General features: G+C 38.0%; 1 protein-coding gene across 1 annotated transcript in view; it reads left to right on the top strand.

The window, feature by feature from the left end:
* CSMD1 (CUB and Sushi multiple domains 1) overlaps positions 1-14,778 on the top strand; it is a 1,845,645-nt gene that overhangs the window by 748,885 nt on the left and 1,081,982 nt on the right. The window lies entirely within an intron of this gene.

Below are 14,778 nucleotides of genomic sequence, written 5' to 3'. Positions count from 1 at the left end.
AAAATAATCACTAACCTCACCTTCCCAAGCCCCCAAATTTTATTTACAGACTGTTTCCAAGGATCTTTTGGATTATACCAGCGCCATCATTATAATGTGTTACAGAGTAGTGAGGGCAGTTTTTATTTTGCACAAGTAACGCACGTAATCCACTGGAATTTCTGTGAGCTGGTAACACTGTTAATGAGCATTTGTTTCTTATTCATTAAACTGCAAGGCAAAAAGTCTAGTGGTAGTTTCTATATGCTTTCCTAGAAATTCTGCCTAGCTTTCAACATAACCTGCAGCGTCTTGAGCAGCATGCTGTGAGCTATTGCACAGAGATATGTCATACATAGATTTCCTTTTCAAAGAACTTCTTGGCAGATGGCACCGAATAGCAACCCTTGTAAGTGCTTTGTATTGATACTTTGCTGGTAATAGATGGATACAGGAAGTCCAAGGGCAGGTATCTGTGACCCTTGTAGTACTGTCTCTGGTTGTAAATTTAAAATATGTATGCACTTGCAGTATAAATGTCATCAGCGATATTTGAATGAATTATAAGAATTTTTGTAGATATGTAGGAAGGAACAAAAGGGTAAGGATCCCAATACGTTTCAGAGTATTTTTACTATTTTATTTTATTTTATTTTATTTTATTTTATTTAAATAAAGATGGTATTTCTTTGTTTAAAAACAAATCTCACATAATGTGACTTGCAAAGCTTATGAGACCTACATTAATGGAAAATGCAACCAAATACATATTTTTAAAAAATTGTATTTTTGGAGGTTATTAATATTTTATTTTATATATATATATATATATATATATATATATATATATATGAATATATATAATACATAACATGATGAGAATAATAGCTGTATATATGTTTAAATAACAAAGTGATCGTTAACGACTTGAATATGTGATGTGCTGAGCTCCAGCTATAAGGTGCTAATCACTCTTAACTCCCATTGTATTCAATAGGAATTAATGCACATTGCAGAATCAGTTGCTTAGTATGGTTCTCTACTGAAAAGTGATTGTGTAAAAACAACAATTTCTTCTTAACAAATCTTTTAATTGTGTGGATTTCAGTAATACCTGCTTTTTATAGATAAGTTTTTCCTTTTTTTTTTTAAACTCCTTTTATCCTGGAAAAGCCAACAGAGCCTAAAGAAGATGAACTAGATTTTATTATGTTTTATGCATTGGAATTGTTGATCCCAAGTTTAACTACACAGCCAATCAGTTACACCTGGGTCAATGCAATGAAGGACAGAGTGTAGCACAGATGTAACTAAGTGCTTAATTTGGCCTGCAGAACTTTTTTGGTGATGGATAAAATCCAGTTTGACCCTGCGTGATGATGAAATTGCTGGGCTAGCAGTTAGAAAAGTAACATTTTAATTGTAAGCAGAGCACACTTTGTCTGAAAGATATTGAGAGAGAATAAATAAGGAAACACAAGCAGCCATTTTTACAGTTACTTTTCAGAATAGAAACACACTTTAGACATATCATGGAGATGCATTAGTGTTATAAAGGAATCATCGTTTGTATTTTTTTGCCATAAAGTTTGCAAATATTTGGCTGCACTTCTGTAGCTACTCGGTTCTTTCTCCTTTTGGTCTTTGAGGGTAAGGTTAAATGCCAGATTCTGCAATTCTTACTGATGCTGGAAAATCCCCAAGGGAACTACTTTTGCAGAGTAAAGTACTACCCAACATAAGTAAGAGTAACAGAATAAGATCCTTAATCACAAGCATGTTATAGATGACCAAGCTGTTCCCATCTGCAGGCGAATCATTGTGTTATCTCTTGGAAACAGACTGTAAGGGCAAAAGAAGTTAGAAAAAATCACAAAAGTAATTTGAGCTCAGTCATTCAAACGCTGCTATCCCCAAAGCCAGGTTCACATTAAATTTAAGTTATATTTGATTTGAGATGGACAAAGTCCAGAGAACTCAGTGTTCATCATGTGCATTTGCAATTTTATTCTTTTTGTAAGAGGCCTATGATTTTCTAGGAACAGACAGTTACAAAATTCAAATGTAATACCACAAAATTGCAAGTGAAGACTGATAAATGCCCCAATGTACTATATTGTGACCTCGATAGGGAAAGATGAGCTGGTTCTGTCATTTTTGCACAGCAAAGAATCCAAATAGGTGTTCCTGCTAATATTTATGATTTTACTCAATGTGCCACATTCACCTCTGAGATTCTGAACAGTCTTGTATGATGCCAAAGGCAGATTAGACAGAAACAGAGGCTGCAACAGGTGTGTACAGCTGAAATCCAGTGCATTTTCAGTTAAGTTCAGTACAGCCAGTTGGAAAACATGCTTTCTGTATAATCCACCTCCTACTTTAAATCCTTGTTAATTTTCCTTTGCTTTGTCTTTGCTGTGTTTGTCGCTGTTCATAATTGTAATGTCAAATATTTCCCAGAAACTGGTATCAAATGACACCAAGAAAACTAAACACTCTCAGTGGACCCAAATTATCCTTTGATATGTACCTTGTACAACCTCTTTGAGTTCATTGTGCCTTGAGCTAGCTGCTGACTTCAGTGAGTGAATTCAGATTATAGGTTAGGACAGCATTTTGTTCACAGTGTTTATTATTCTTTTACATAGAATGATCAATTCCAAATGATAGTATCTGTAAGTTTTGGGCCCTACATAGTATCATATTATAACTGATATTCCCATGTTAGTTTATTTCCCACATGTAGGTTTATAAAACTGTTATCAGAAGTGTGATTACCCTAATTTAATAATTAATTGAGCTAGTGTTATACGTAAAGAAAAAATCTGCAACTGGGTTAGCTGGCCCATAAGAAAAATAGGTAATTTTTGGGTATTGAGAGAAAGAAATACCTTTCTAGAAGAAGACTCTCTTTTTCTAAAAGTGTACACGGGTGTACTGTTTAGGAAGTGGGCTGAATGGAGAGAAACGTTTAAAAAAATAAAAATATTTGAATTTGCTAAGGTTTTTCTTGTAATGAAACTAGAGAATGTCTGAAACCAGAACCATTTGTGTAATTCCTTGATGTTTGAAAATTCATGTAAAATGGGATTTTGAGCCAAATCCTGTATCCTGTCCATTTCTACTTAAAACAGGCTACCATGGTGTATCTATCACAGGGTTTCATTCTGTATTCTGCATGTATATAGTAGCACACAGAAAATAGCAGTGTAGAGCGCAGTCTTAAATAAAGTACGACAGGAGGAGAATTTTAATACATTGTACAAAACTTTCTGCAATGATCCCTGAGTTTCAAAGAACCTTTTCTCCTGTAACCTTAATATTCATTTGTTTGTATGTGTTTGAGAAGATAGATGCATAAATTAGTTTTGGACAAGCCTCTTTGTGGCCTAGTAAAGAACTGAAGTTGACTGAAAATCAACTAAAATCTGCTTGTTTCTCTCCAAGTTGGAGTTCTATTTGTTTATTGATATGTTCCAGGATAATGCTGTTCATTATTTTCCCAAGCACTGAGGGTAATGTTATTCTCTCCAGGTACTATAGTTGGTAAGGTCACCCTTCCTTGGCAAATTTACTGTGCATATATTGCATTACTCAAATTCAAGTGGTGAATTTAAAATGCAATTTTTTTTTCAATCCACCCAATTGAGTATTTGGTGAAGTAAGAAACTGGGATACCTTTGTGCCAGGGAACCACAAGGCCAGACAGAATTTGAAAAAATATTAAATATCTTGCTGTAATTCTGCATAAACATCATGGACCCAAATGGAGAAACTGCAGATTTGAAATAAAAGTAGCCTAGTCAAAGAGACAGTGGAAATATTGTGTCCAGCCATACCGGACACCAGTCTTTAAGAATAATGTTTTCAGAGAGTATCTGAATGGTGACAAAATGCCCTAAAATTTTCTATCTCTGCATTTTGACCCCAAATGTAGATAAAGTTCTTGGAAGACTTCAGAACCTAAGTCCTATTGACTTTCAAATCTAATTCATATCTGCTTTCTTTATCACATGCCCTTAATAATCCTTGGAGCAGAAGAAACTGCTTTCTGATCTATTGTTTAAACAGGACGTATGTGTTGGCTGGTATATTTTCTCTTCATGAACAATTCTTGTGGAATTTGTTAATTCTCAATAATAGGGACTCATTTTTTCTTTCTTTTTAAGGGAGAAAAAAGGGAGCTATCATCATTCCCTGACATTTGATTAATGCTTATTCAGCCTTTTGCTTCATTGTACTGTTATGTTTTTTTAAAGTAATATATTAAATATTAAATATTAAAGTAATATAAGCTGTTAGGTGTGGATAACATTATAGGCATTTTTATTGCATTGCATTTTGTGATTGCTTACTGATGCTTAACTTTTGAGGATAGTGAACCAGAAATGCAATCTAGCGGAGTTACCAAGTCCTGAGAAAAGTTAGGGAATATTGTATGTATTACAGGAGTCTATAAAGTGATAGGAATGTAGGAACAATTAGAATCAGAATATGGGTAACTACAGTTAATAATTTTTAATGCTAAGAGATAGATGTAATGATCCTTAGCATGAAAATATTTTTTCTCCACAAAATAACAAAAAGATCTGAGCAGGCACCAATAATCCTGTCACAAACACTGGTAAAATTAAGAGTAAGAAAAGGATAATTCAGTTGATGTCTTCCAGACATGTTCTTTATGTAAGATATTATTTAAATTGAATATTTGATTTGAATATTAAGCATTTTTGTCACTTGGAACAGAAAAAACTGTTACCAAAGACATTGCTGATAATTTCTAATAAGAATGGCTAGATGCAAGAAATGGTGGTCCCTTATATTGTCCAGATAAGCAACTTTTTTTCCCCTCATGACAGTATATTATTAAGTGGCTATTGATATTTTTACACCACAGTTATAATGTGTTAAACCTGAACTGAAAACAAGGGTATGAGAGTGAAAAATGACTTCTTCATGATACTGAGTGATGGATACTATTGGAAAACATGACTTGAGGGTTGCAGTTGGGGATAGAAAGCTGCTATTGCTCTTTATGCTGCATGGGCTCACAAAGTAGCTCTTCTTGCTGTTGGAAAAGCCATTAACAATGGGGCAAGAGTCCAGTGATTGATGTGTTTTTCAGAAACCCCAAACAATGTATCAGTTCATATGAACATTCCTCAAAGCTGGGAGAAAAACACTGGAATTGTATTAGAGCAGAGTTTCATGCTAAATTTAAGAAAAGACAAAGTTGGTGGCTATGGACGAATATTAAATTAGTGAGTCTGAAACTATAAAATAAAAAATTTTAGTGAAACACAAAACAAAAGATAGCAAATAAGAAGAAATTCTTATATATGGTGCATGACAACTTCTTGTCATTGGTTACTTTAACAACAACAAAAAAAGGATGAACTAATCTGGAGGTTTTTCTAAAAGATACGCTGTTGTTCAAACAGGAATTAATTTAGGGAAGTTCGATAGCCTGTGTTAGGTGGAAGATCAAACTGGATGACCAGTCCCTTCTGCCTTACAAATCTATTTATCGAACTTTAGCAAATTCTTTCTTGACTGCATAATTCACCCCCTGAGCTATTACAGTCACCTATTCACAGTTCCGCAGTAAACATGATCTCTGGTGCTTTCTTATCTCAGCAAACTCTGTGGGTGCACTCTCGCATATGAGCATGGGTCACTTCTAGATATACAATAATTTTAATATCCCTTCCTCAAACCTGTCAGCAACCACTTACTTCCCCATAAAAAGGATCAAATAACTAGAGGAGGATTGTTACTAAGACGTTGTTTAGGAAAAGAAAACATGGAACTCCAGATGATTGACATTTATCAAAGAATCAGAACATATGCAGAGTATATAAACAATTACTAACCACAGCCCATTATTGAAACAAATAATAAGTGCAAGTGAGAATAAAAGGCCTGCCTAAGATTCTGTAGTTTTTCTACATCACCAAATCACAACACAATTAGGCACGTCTTTATCCTCACTATACAAGAGTCTCAGGATTAGAATTGTCAGCGGAAGCTGTATGTAACTAACCATAATATTGTGCTTAAGCATGTAAAATGCCTCTCTGAAGTATTGTTCTAGATATATGGTCCATCTCTATTCAGCTCGCTGACACATACAAGATATGTGGTTTAATTCAGATAAGGTTCTGTCTGTAGGTTGCAGCTAAAATACTTGTTACTGTGAATATCTTGAAAGTACATATATATATATATATATATATAGGCAACATACATGGTATCCTAAAGTGTCCAATGGGGAGTTCAACATGAAACAACAACTGGGAGTTAAATCAAGTAATGAATTATCAAAATGCAACAATATTTGCATAATATGAAGAAGATAAAAAAACAAAACCTGAGAAGTAAAAATTACTGAAAAGAATACATACCAATTAACTGTTCTGATATATCATTTTATCAAGCCAAAAAAGCTTAAAGCAAGTGTCCTGTGGCATATCATGGAAACAGATAATCAGTATAAATGTATTGTACACAGATGTTCCATTTTGTCTAGTTAGCTACCGTCAGATGTTCTGAGATGAGAGTTCCAGAAAGGTCCAGAGAATGAAATTAGATCCTCATCACTGCCTTCCTGCTCAGTCTTATCTACTAACTTGTTTATTAAAGGGTCAGGTGCATAATCTGGCATGTTTTTCCAGATTAATTTCAAGAAAGCAAGTTGCTCACTATTGATCGCTCAGTGATAGGTTCCGCGGTCTGTCACAGTGACACTAGCAGTTAAAAACGTGCTTGACATACACACTTAATAAGGACAAATTAGGCAAAAAACAATAGACCCAGCAGAAACTGACTTTGCAGTTCCCACTGCCATCCCTGACTCTTTCATCAAGTCATTATTTTACTACTGTTGTGGATGCAAATTGACTGTTGATACATACCCAATATCAGAATTTTGTCTTCCTGAAATGTGCCATCACCTTTTTCAGTATCCTTTTGAACACTGGCTCCCCATCAGCATATAATCCCCCGTCCCCCGTTGGCATCCCCCTTATGGAATTTAATTTCCCTCTCTATGGCTGTTCCCAGCAAGTGGCCAGCTCAGCTAAATAACCAGACCTGAAATGACTAACAAACGGGGGGAAAAAATTCAAAATGAAGCACAGAAACGGCAATGTAAAAAGTCTAAAAGAAACAATCTACCGAATGTGTAAGAACTGAAATGTGAAATGAGTAAAATGCATTGTAGTACTATCAAATCCCCGCCTTAAAATGCCTAGGAAATAGGTAGTGTCACAACTGCTAAATTAGATCCACTTGCTTCCTTCAGCAAGGTTGCTAGCATCACAGAGAAATTGTTGCCATTTGTTCACATTGTGGATTGCACCTCCAAAGCTGAACAAGGAATTTCTATTCCTTCTTGTGCCTTGTGGTGATACAAACCGCAGCCTGGCTGGAGAGTGCAGACTCTGCACTCTTCTGGAGCACATAGTTGTGAGTATGTCCCAGTTCCCTGTTTGTCTCCCCCTTTACTCAAGGAGAGAAGTAATCTGTTATTGATCTATACCAAAGCAGATTGCTTCTCTTGCTGTGCTGAGATGCACTAGCTGGCACATTTGGGGGAAGGTGTGATGTCAGGGTTCTACCCGTTTAGTGTCCCTGCCTCCCCAATGCTTACTCACCTGTGCAGAAAGAGGAGTAGCAGCCTCATGGAGGCTGCTTTTGACCCGGTGATGTGAGTAGGAAGCCCAGGTTAGTAAAAGGGTGTCTTATATCTCCTTATTACCCGGTGTGAACTCGTAGGGTGAGCCACTGTCCTGCCCTAGGTAGGTTCTAATATTCAGAATTGCTTATGAACTATTTCTGAACACAAAATGGCTATAAAAATCACTATACAATTGCTCTATAATACATTGTTTTGTGCTTCACTTTGGAAGCTGAAGGTTTTGACGATGACCAGTCTGGACATGTGCATCATCTCAGATACAAAAATATGAGAGGAGTCATCAACCCAAAATAATGTCATTGCAGCAGGAGGCTAGATCTAAAAGAGATTTTAAATTGCTTAGTTCTACTCATAAAATGCTGATGAACTATGACTCTTGCCAGAACTGAAACCATACTGTGCATTAATGGACTATGACATCAGAGTGTTATTAGGAATGCTTTAACAAAAGATAGACTTGGTGACTCCTAGAACCTCACTTTAATGCCTATCAGAGTTAATAAGCTGGCTGGAGATAGCTTTTAAGTTTAGTTAAGCATATTGTCAGGGAACAGATTTTGGAACTCTGACTTGTAATGTCACAATATCAGTGTGAGACAGGTTTTCATCATAAGAGAGGATTAGTGCTCTCTTTTGTGTGGTGTAGCAAACAGACCGTCTCCCATAAGGGTGGTTTATTAATAATGTTTAATGGATAGGTGCAATGTTTGACCTTCCACAATTCTTGTTTGTCATTTGTTCTACTGTATAAATCCCTCCAAACTGCTCATGTTCCACAGTTAAACTGATTGGATATGACCACTGACATAAGATACTTTGTTGCCTGTAAGATCTTTGGACTGTTGATATCTATTCAATGCCTAGAGAGTACAAAATAATACTAGGCCCATGTAAAAATAATCAGTTACTAAGATGGTTATTAGCTGTCACAATGAGCAAGTATTGTAATGGGCTGCCAGAAGAGTCACTCAGGTGGAGATGATTTATACCATTGCAAGTGCATCATTTATTAAAACTATCAAAACACTGACATCACAGAACATTGCTCCTGCTTTCATTTACTTTGTGGTAGACAGAGACTCAACCCACAAGAAACCATGTTCAGTTTACTGTTGTTTTGAAACATGATGTGGTGGCAGCATTGTTGTCTCTGTGAAGTGAGTTACAAGAAAGGATTTGTGCAATAAACAAAACTCAGACCTTAGAATGGCTGATGGAAGTGAGAAACACTGGACAGCAGTGTGGGAGTGTCTCATGGCACTCACAACATCTGGGTTAATTATTACTATTATGTGTTGTTTGTATTTAGGATCCCCATTGTATCTATTACATTAAATAAAAAAGAAGAAAAGTCCCTCCAAGGAGCTTACAATCTAAATAATGAGCAGCAAAGGAAAGGAAGGAGTGTTCAGTGGTTAGGGCACTAGTCTGGGCCTTGGGTGATAGGGGCTCAATTCTTTGGTTTGCCACAGATTTACTGTCTGACTCTGGGCAAGCCACTTGGATGGGATTTGTACAGATAACTAGGGGCTGCATCTACAAAGAAATTTAGGCACCTAGCTGCCACTTTAGGTATCCAAATCCAATGTTTAGGTGTCAGAGAACCTTAAACCCCCCTCAACTGCCACATAAATTCCTTAATCACCCATGTTTTGCTGGAAGTCATGCACAAAACTACCTAGGTCCTAATGCCACCATGTAGTTTGGCATCCTATCTCAGGCCTAAGCCCCAACAGGATTCTCAAACTAGGCATTCCTCTGACTATCTCACTTGTGGGGCCCAATCCAGTAGGCATGCTTACAGAATCATAGATTCATAGATTCCAAGGCCAGAAGGGACCTCCTGTATAACACAGCCTATAGAACTTTCCCCCAATAATTCCTGGTGCATATCTGTTAGAAAAACAACGTTAACCCTTGGTAAATTGTTTCAACAGTTAGTTACCCTCACCCTTAAAGATTTCCAATTTTAATTTGTCTGCTTCAGCTTCCAGCCATTGGATCATGCTAGATTTAAAAGCCCATTATTAAATATTTGTTCTCCATATCAGTATTTATAAACTGTAATCAAGTCACCCCTTAACTTTTACTTTGGTAAGCTTAATAGATGGAGCTTCTTGAGTCTATCACTATAACATATATTGTCTAATCCTTTAATCAATCATTGTTATAGGTTTTCTCTGTTCCCTCTCCATTTTTTTCAACATCATTCTTGCTCAGTATATGCTTACTGGATTATGCCTTGCACAAAACACAGTTGGGGACCACCTGATTTGGAATTTTGAGGGTTGGTATATGTATCTTGCAGAATTCCAATAACCCAGTGGTTAGGGTACTCAGCTGGTATGCAGGAGATTTGTCTTCAAATCCTCTCTCTGCCTGATTTCGAGGAGTGTCTCTAACCTAGGTCTCCCACCTTGCAGGTGAGTGTCTAACCTCCATGCTATGACATGTTTTGCTTTGTATAAATAATTAAATATTCATTGGGCAAAGAAGAGAGTGACTTCATAGCCTGGTGGCTAGGGCACTTATATGGGATGTAAATGGATTGATTTCAATGGGAGTTAGGCACCAAAGGGGTTTTAAAAATCCCATTAGGTGCTTATCTTCATCTTTAGGCATTCAAATATATGGCCTCTAATCTCTCTGTGCTCGCGTTATATTGGTGCCTATTATCCCCTACCCCCATCTTGATATTTCACACTTGCCATCTGGTCACCTTATTCTGTGCCACAGTTCATCATCTATAAAATGAGGAAATGCTACTTCTCTATCTCACAGGGGTGTTGTGAAAAAACAAATGCATTAAAAGCTTGTGAGGATACCATGAGAATCAAAGCCCTATAAGGACCTTAGGTAGATAGAGGGAGAGCTACTCATTCCTGTTTGACTGAAAATTGATCACAAAAGCACAGGTCCAAAAAAGGGTATGGGATGATGGACAAACTAGCATATAGGCGGAACTGGAGGTCACCCAAGGGCTGCAAATGGCTTGGGGCCGGAAAATGTTAATGTTAGTAAATGTTAGTGTGGCAGGTGAAACTGGGATTTTAAGATAAATATAGCTGGTTCACTCAGTGTAGCATGACTCCTCATGATAGTCTTAAGGAGTGTGGGACTCTAGCACTCAAGTTGAAGCATAATGGATTATAATAAGAAACAGTGAAATATATTAATCTGATTCTCCTTTCACATTATACAAGTTTTACAATGACTCCTGTGAGAGCAGTTGTGCCCTGCAAGACTCTTAGGTTGTTGGGAATGGCTATGTAGGTAGAAGCCAGGCCTAAACCTCTTTTTTTCCCTGGAAGATCTGCAGGAGTTTGGAGTTATACAAGGAAGACTAAAGTGTCTTAGGAAGAAGAGCAGATGGGTCTCATTCCCATATGAGGCCCAGCTGCCACATATGGAAGAAGAAAAGAATAGTCAGGTTGGCACAGAGGAGACTTGATTCAAGTTGAAACAGAAAGATACTATGTTCTCCTGTGTCTTGTGCTCTGAAAAAGGCAGAATAAGAGTTTTAGTTCTGTCTTTTTGGGAATGGCTGCTCATACCAGTGACCCTGTAATACTTTTTTTACTTGAGTTACTCCTGAGTTACAGTGATATAAATGTAAATGTACTTATACATATTTTTAAAGATACAATACCTAAATTTATTAATCAGGTTATCTTTGTTACTGTAAATTTAAAGTTTTCCTTTTAAATCTATTTGATTTTTAAAACACACACTGAGCATTTCACACACTGCTCTTATTTATGAACAGTACCGCTAATGGGAAGGTGATGCTAGTGTGTGGAGGTAAAAAGATGAGACAAAATAGGAGACAGAGGGAGAAGTTATTGTTAGAAGGGATATGTGTAGTTCTGCAAATGGAGTAATTAAAGACAACAGGAAATATTGGGAGTAGATCCCAAGTGATTAGTCTACTATATATACTATATCCATAATCATATAGCAGTTGAAGTTCTATTTTCTGTGCTGGCACAAAAAACACCTCCCGGTATTAATGGGGGCTTCTGTAGCCCAGAGGGATCCTCAGGGAAAAGCAGGTAGTCTCTGAACTACATTCTGTCAGAAACTCTATAGCAGCAAATCTCCTGGATCGCCCTTGTTATAGCTTTCCAACCTGAAAACGTCTTGGCTGATAACACTCAGGGCTGAAACCAGCTTCAGGTATGTACAACTTTGACTTTTGCTAATATTGTGGAAACAAGATATAAAGAAAAATATGCCTAAAACTTAGGGCGTTATTATTGCCTATTATTTCCCTGGGGATGTGACCATACACTTTAGAAGCTTAATTTAAAGTAAAACAAAATACATATTTGACACAAGACAATTAAATTCCAGTGTAAGTTGCTACCTTAAAACTGGAACATTCTGTTTATTTAATGGGTCACTATGACACTCTGTACTTCCGTGCAATAAAATTTCTCACATGAAAATATCTCAGACTGAAAACTACATTTTCTGTCTAATGGGTTCTAAATTATACATAAATGGAGCAATTTTCAAAGGTGATGCAATTTCCTCTGTTGCTATCTCTTGTGACAGGATTAGACTTTTTCATCAAGAAATCTCTGTCTTCCAAATGGATGGACAATGCTAGCACACCATATTACTGTAGCAGCCCCAAATAATAGCAAGAAATACCAATTATTTGTTCTTCTTGCCTCTCCACAATAAATAAGTAAATCAAGATTTGGCAAACTAATGTCCAGAAATATAAGCCAAACTTTTTTTATTTTGTAGCTTCTATGCCAGTCTCAAATAACTCAATATGTCACGCTCATGCTGTTCCCCAGAATGAAAACCACAGGGAGCACTGTGAAGCTGATGATCAGAGCTGTGGAAAATGGGAGTTGCACAAAAGCTATTTTTCCCTGTAAAAATACAGGATAGATTCTCAAACCTGCTCAGCTCCCTTTATACCAGTGTTTCTCAACCATTTAAGTAGCAAGTACCCCCTAACTTCTGAAAATGTTAATAAGTACCCCAACACTCAATATTCCACACGATTTTATATTAACAGACTAATGTGAGCTATATGTTGGAAGAGGGGCTGAATATATAAGGCCGTGATATGACAGATGTCAGATCTAGTGTGGGTAATGTCACCACCTTTACACCAGGGCTGCACAACTCAAGTATGTACCTGGGCTAGAGGTGATGCTGGCCAAAGTTAGGAGGCTTTGAGCGGCTTGCCAATGCTGGTAAATATAAAGCGCCACGCCAAATTTTTGGCCAGAGATTTGAGAGGAGGAAGGGGTGAGAGAGAGACAGGGAAAGAGAGAGAGACACAGGAAAAGAGGGTAACTGGTAAAATCTGGGGCTGTCATAGTTTTCTGAGCACTAGGCTTTGAGCCAGGGAGGGGGGCTGCCACCTGGGCAAGTTGCAGGTGCCTGCTGCCTGGCTGCCAGCCCAGGAGGTGGGCGACTGCCACCCAATCTGAGTTGGGGCAGAGGAGGCTTCCGTGCCAGCTGGGACCCAGGGATGTGAGCAGGGGGCTGCTGCCCATCTTCAAGCTGGGGCGCTGGAGGCTGTCCCTTGGCTCGGAGCTGGGGCATGGGTGGCTGTCACCCAGCTCACGAGACTCAGGAGGCTGCCACTGGACTCCCACCTGGGAGCTGGGACCTGGCAGGAAACGGGGGGCTGCTGCTGCCTCCCTCCCAGCTGTGAGCTGTGCCTGAGCGGGAAGTGGGGGGCTGCAGCCCGGCTTCGCAGGACTTTAGCGGCTGCTCCATGCCTCCCAGCTGGGAGCTGTGACCGGGCGGGAAGCAGGCGGCTGCAGCCTGGCTTCCTGGGACTGTGGTGGCTGCTGCCCCACTGGGACTGGGTGGGAAGCAGGCTGCTGCTGCCGCCCAGCTTCCCCAGAAGTCGGCAGCTGCCGCCCACCTCCCCTTCACTAAGTTTTCCCCCGGGTACCTCCTGCCTGTGTCTCGCGTACCCCTGTACCACAGGTTGAGAAACTATGCTTTACACTACTTGGGTAGCACAAAAGGGAGTAGCAACTGGCCATAAACCCCTAACTAAGTGGAGAGTGCCCAGTAGATGAAGAGTCAGCAAAGGCATCTCCTCTTCCTCTCCTCTCAGACTCTGGCATAGAAATTTTGTCAGGGCCTGTTTTTCTTAATACTTTGGTTAATTACAACGTTATCAATTTCATCCCCCCCTCCCTCATGTTTTGGTGTGGAGACTTTCTTTTTATATGATTAATTATATGATTTTTCATATTTACTGCAGTTCTTCACTATTCTTATTCTTATATATTTGTCTCTTGTTATTAATAACAGGTGGAATAGAAAAAAGTAGTCACATGATCCAGCAATGGTATCATAGCTGTTTAATCAGCAGCATCTGACACAGCATGTATTTACTGCATGATTGCACTGTCATGTTTGACACAAATGATGGATTGCTGCTCCAAATTAGCTTTCAGTACTTTTTCATTGTATATTCTACTAAATTTTATGTTACTTGCAACAATTAATGGAAACCTCTGCCCACATTGCAGTTCTGAAGGCGCTTTTTGTTACATTTCTAAAGTACTTCAGATATTGATCATTTTCTAATGCACTGCCTCCTGGGATGGCTGATACATCAGTTTTGGCTTGTAATCACGATCTAATATGAGCCTAATGTAAACTGACGCTTAAAAGACCTGGTGTTCCTAACTAGTGATTCTTTTCCAACATTTCTACTTTTATTGAGCTTTTGTCAGACAAATTGTACTTCTTTAAGACTGGGAATAATTAAAAAGCTTAATTCTAAGTCTTCAATGTTTGTTGGGGTTTCCTTCTCTTGGTTTATGTCAGAGCCATTAAGTTACTTTGATTGTGTGTATTTGATATAGTGGTTTTAGAGCTAACTTAAAAAAGTGATTTTTTTAGTGAAAATTCATCATTTTATTCGTTGAAATTTGTAATGTACATTTTCCTCCAAATACTTCAATTTTTCTCACCAGTTCCAGTGTGCCTTTTTAAAAAAACTGAATTAACATAAATCTTTTAGATTTATGAGAATTGGAATAAACATTTTAATATATGGTTGTGAATGCTTGGATACATTTAGACTCCGACAGTGGATTGTTTCC

The sequence above is a fragment of the Emydura macquarii genome, unplaced genomic scaffold, assembly GCF_026122565.2.
Source record: "Emydura macquarii macquarii isolate MOO-44397 ecotype Brisbane River unplaced genomic scaffold, CSIRO-AGI_Emac_v2 contig_2063, whole genome shotgun sequence".
Lineage (NCBI taxonomy): Eukaryota > Metazoa > Chordata > Testudines > Chelidae > Emydura > Emydura macquarii.
The sequence above is the reverse complement of the archived record's forward strand: the minus strand, read 5'-3'. Positions and strand labels throughout refer to the sequence as shown.